At 42.6% G+C, this 5,081-nt stretch overlaps 1 long non-coding RNA gene across 1 annotated transcript; it reads left to right on the forward strand.

The window, feature by feature from the left end:
- The first annotated feature begins 1,619 nt into the window (after nucleotides 1-1,619).
- LOC129011567 (uncharacterized) lies at nucleotides 1,620-3,297 on the forward strand. The gene is made up of 4 exons (XR_008493363.1): nucleotides 1,620-1,646; nucleotides 2,187-2,249; nucleotides 2,354-2,522; nucleotides 3,111-3,297. It is a non-coding gene; the product is annotated as an uncharacterized LOC129011567 (long non-coding RNA).
- The last annotated feature ends 1,784 nt before the right edge of the window (nucleotides 3,298-5,081 follow it).

Here is a 5,081-nt window from a genome sequence, read left to right on the forward strand (position 1 = left end):
AATAACATTCAGGGCATAGGCATGGGCAAGGACTTCATGTCTAAAACACCAAAAGCAATGGCAACAAAAGCTAAAATTGACAAATGGGATCTAATTAAACTAAAGAGCTTCTGCACAGCAAAAGAAACTATCATCAGAGTGAACAGGCAACCTACAAAATGGGAGAAAATTTTTGCAATCTACTCATCTGACAAAGGGCTAATATCCAGAATCTACAATGAACTCAAACAAATTTACAAGAAAAAAACAAACAACCCCATCAAAAAGTGGGCAAAGGATACGAATGGACACTCCTCAAAAGAAGACATTTATGCAGCCAAAAGACACATGAAAAAATGCTCATCATCACTGGCCATCAGAGAAATGCAAATCAAAACCACAATGAGACACCATCTCACACCAGTTAGAATGGCAATCATTAAAAAGTCAGGAAACAACAGGTGCTGGAGAGGATGTGGAGAAATAGGAACACTTTTACACTGTTGGTGGGACTGTAAACTGGTTCAACCATTGTGGAAGACAGTGTGGCGATTCCTCAGGGATCTAGAACTAGAAATACCGTTTGACTCAGCCATCCCATTACTGGATATATACCCAGAGGATTATAAACCATGCTGCTACAAAGACACATGCACACATATGTTTACTGTGGCACTATTCACAATAGCAAAGACTTGGAACCAACCCAAATGTCCATCAATGATAGACTGGATTAAGAAAATGTGGCACATATACACCATGGAATACTATGCAACCATAAAAAAATGATGAGTTCATGTCCTTTGTAGGGACATGGATGAAGCTGGAAACCATCATTCTCAGCAAACTATCGCAAGGACAAAAAAAACCAAACAATGTGTGTTCTCACTTATAGGTGGGAATTCAACAATGAGAACACTTGGACACAGGAAGGGGAACATCACGCACTGGCGCCTGTCATGGGGTGGGGGGAGAGGAGAGGGATAGCATTAGGAGATATACCTAATGCTAAATGACGAGTTAATGGGTGCAACACACCAACATGGCGCATGTATACATATGTAACAAACCTGCACGTTATGCACATGTACCCTAGAACTTAAAGTATAATAAAAAAAAATGTGGCACACCATGGAACAGTATGCAGCCATAAAAAAGGATGAGTTCATGTCCTTTGCAGGGACATGGATGAAGCTAGAAGCCATCATTCTCAGCAAACTAACACAGCAGCAGAAAACCAAACACCATACGTTCTCACTCATAAGTGAGAGTTAAACAATGAGAACATATGGACACAGGGAGGGGAACATCACACATGGGGGCCTGTCACGGGTCGGCGGCTAGGGGAGGGATAGCATTAGGAGAAATACCTAATGTAGATGATGTGTTTATGGGTGCAGCAAACCACCATGGCACATGTATACCTGTGTAACAAACCTGCACTTTCTGCACATGTATCCCAGAACTTAAAGTATAAGAATTTTTTAAAAAGCCATTTTAGTGGGTTTCTTCCTGTGTGTTTCTCTGAAGTCCTCCTCTCTTTTCTCTCATATGGACGTCAGTCACTGGATTTAGGATTCATCCTAAATTCAGAATGAGTCATCTTAAGATCTTCAACTACATCTGCAAAGGCTCTAATTCCAAATAGTCACTCTCTGAAGTCCCAGGTGGATGTGAACCTTTGGAGGACACAAGTCAACCCACCGAGTAGGAAGTGGAAGTTGAGGTTCCCTTTTTTCCAGATGAATATCCAGTTCCAGCATGATTTCTGAAAATAACTTACTTTCTTTCTGCCACAATGTTCAAATATGCTTTTTTCTCACCAAATTTTGGTCTGTTGGTTCTACCAATCACTGAAAGAGAAATGTTGAAGCCATGGAATTGTCTTTGTGGATTTTGTCTATTTCTCCACCAGTTATGCCATTTTCTTCATGTATTTTGAAGCTCTGCTATCAGGCGCACACACATCTAGAATTATTGTCAGTTTTTCCCTGTTCTTCATTTGGATAATTTCTATTGCCCTGCATCCGAAGGCACTATTCTTTTCTTCTGTCATATCCAAGCTGTTGTAAGCCAGTCTGGTAAATTTTTTTATTTCCCATATTATATTTCTCAGCTTTAGAATTTGTGTTTTATTCTTTTTAATAGTTTGGATTCTTCTGTTAAAATCTCCAGCCATTCACCATTTTGTTTCCTTTTGCTTCAAGTCTCTGAAATATCAGCTGCTTTAAGTCCTTGTCTGCTCATTCTAACATTCCCACCACATCCAAGTGGGTCTTCACTGACTTTTCCCCTCCTCGTTAGGAGGGGAAAATCATCTCCCTGCTTCTTTTCACCTCTAGCGATTGTTTTCATTGTGCATTTAACATTATAGGATGCCATCCTGCTGAAATGGTGGACTCTGTCATTGGAGCTGTGTGTGTCTCTGAAGTCCTCCCCTCTTTTCTCTCATGTGGACATCAGTCAGATGTAAGGGCTGCTGAGTTTTGCTTGGTGGGCGGTGAATTTATTGGTGGGACTGGCTGACCTTCTCAGGCTTCCATGTAAGTTTAGCTGGAGAAGTCCCCGCATAGCCCTGCCTGGCAGCTGAGCGACATGCGTGCATGGTGCGTGCCGTTCTGTGTCTCTGTTGAATGCGAGTGTGCAGTGCGGTCTCCCCATCCTTCGGTGTGGGCTACTCTGGACTCTCCATTCTGCTCAGAGTGTTCCTTGTTCTCCACGAGGCTCAAGGGGACTCTGCAGATTTCTTCGGATCCTGTCAAATACCCACTGCAAACCTTGCCACCTCCTCGTACACCCCAACCTCTACCCTCTGTCCCTAACTCCATGAGGCCACTGTGCTGTGCAGGGGCTCCACCCACTCATGCCACAATCCAGAGAGAGCCTCTCGGTGATCCCAGAGCACACCCCACACACCCCCCAAGAATCCCACCCTTGGCTGTGGTCCTCAGTGTCTGAAAACAGGTGCTTCATGCATTCTGTTCGTTTTCTACTTGTTGATGTGGAGAGGGACACTTCAGCACCAGTACTCTGTTGTGCCCTCATAAATGGGTCCTAATTAGTATTTTCTTACTTTCTAGAAACAGAAGTTTGGTCACTTACTGTGTTTTCCTTTTTCTTCTTTTTTTCAGGCTTTCAGGAAGTACCTTAGTAGTGAATCAGATAATGAAACAGAACAAGATCTGCCCTTGTGAGTTGCTTATTTGATTGCCTTTTTTCATCACTTTAATTTTAATTTTATTATGAAGTGTGTAGGCAACGCAGTTGAAGAAAACTGCGAAGCCACAGGAGCCTAAGCAATAGATTCAATTCCTTCCATTTGACTCCATTGTCATCATTCCACTTCATATCCCTATCCCGTCCTACCTGGTCTCATAGTGACTGTCGAATCCCCCTTAGCCTGCATTCTGAATAAATGCACCTAGTTGGATTCCTCTCTAATCCTTGCAAAAACAAAACAAATAAAACAGAAACACCCTTTGCTCATGTTTCTACCAAAATAAGCACTGCCTGTGAGCTCTATGTGCCTTATTTGTGTTGTGCCCTCTGCATCGCCCAGCAAGATGCCTGATTCACAGTCAGCAGACAACAAACACCTTCAAGGCTCTGTTTGGTCAGGGCAGTCTTTAGATGAAAACCCTGGCTCAGTGAGGAAACCACAGTCTCACCAAAACGGGGCATTCCAGGAGCTTGCCCGTATCAGCGTAGATGTTCACCTCTGCACAAGGTGTTGTGAATTATTGTACTTGCCCTTCCTCTCTATCTAGGCCATTTTTCTTTTCCAATGGCGCCTTTAATTTGGACTTGGGAGGGGTTAAGATACTGGCAGCTCTTTGTTCTTTGAGCTTATAAAACAATGACAGAGCTAGAGTATTCTGAGGAAGGTGATCTGCTGGTTGATAATGATGATATGAGCGAGAAATAGCAGATGTGTTTTAGTGTCAACACTGAAGGACATTCCGAAGCCCTCATCCCTAGCTCAAACATAGGGCTCCATGCAGCTGCTGATCTTGTCCATTACTATATCAGTCAGGGTTCTCCAGAAAAACAGAACCAATAGGAGATGAGAGAGAGGACAATTGTAAGAAATTTGCCATGTGATTGTGCGGCGGCCAAATCCAAAATCAGTGTGCAGGTCAGCAGCTGGAAACTGAGGCAGGAGCCAGTGCTGCCGTGTTGAGGTGGAACGTCTTCCTCTATGGAAACCTCTGTCTTTAATAGTAAGGCCTATGGCTGGCTGGGTGAGGCCCACCCACATTACAGAGTGTAATCTCCTTTACTTCAAGTTAACTGATTGCAGACACTGAGCACATCTGCAGAATACCTTCACAGCAACACCTAGATTCGTGCTTGATTAAATACAGGTAAAGAATTGCTTATGGCTGCATAGTATTCCATGGTGTATATGTGCCACATTTTCTTAATCCAGTCTATCATTGTTGGACATTTGGGTTGGTTCCAAGTCTTTGCTATTGTGAATAATGCCGCAATAAACATACATGTGCATGTGTCTTTATAGCAGCATGATTTATAGTCCTTTGGGTATATACCCAGTAATGGGATGGCTGGGTCAAATGGTATTTCTAGTTCTAGATCCCTGAGGAATCGCCACACTGACTTCCACAAGGGTTGAACTAGTTTACAGTCCCACCAACAGTGTAAAAGTGTTCCTATTTCTCCACATCCTCTCCAGCACCTGTTGTTTCCTGACTTTTTAATGATTGCCATTCTAACTGGTGTGAGATGGTATCTCATTGTGGTTTTGATTTGCATTTCTCTGATGGCCAGTGATGGTGAGCATTTTTCATGTGTTTTTTGGCTGCATAAATGTCTTCTTTTGAGAAGTGTCTGTTCATGTCCTTCGCCCACTTTTTGATGGGGTTGTTTGTTTTTTTCTTGTAAATTTGTTGGAGTTCATTGTAGGTTCTAGATATTAGCCCTTTGTCAGATGAGTAGGTTGTGAAAATTTTCTCCCATTTTGTAGGTTGCCTGTTCACTCTGATGATAGTTTCTTTTGCTGTGCAGCCATAAAAAATGATGAGTTCATGCCCTTTGTAGGGACATGGATGAAATTGGAAATCATCATTCTCAGTAAACTATCG

The sequence above is a fragment of the Pongo pygmaeus genome, chromosome 14 (assembly GCF_028885625.2).
Source record: "Pongo pygmaeus isolate AG05252 chromosome 14, NHGRI_mPonPyg2-v2.0_pri, whole genome shotgun sequence".
NCBI classification, from domain to species: domain Eukaryota; kingdom Metazoa; phylum Chordata; class Mammalia; order Primates; family Hominidae; genus Pongo; species Pongo pygmaeus.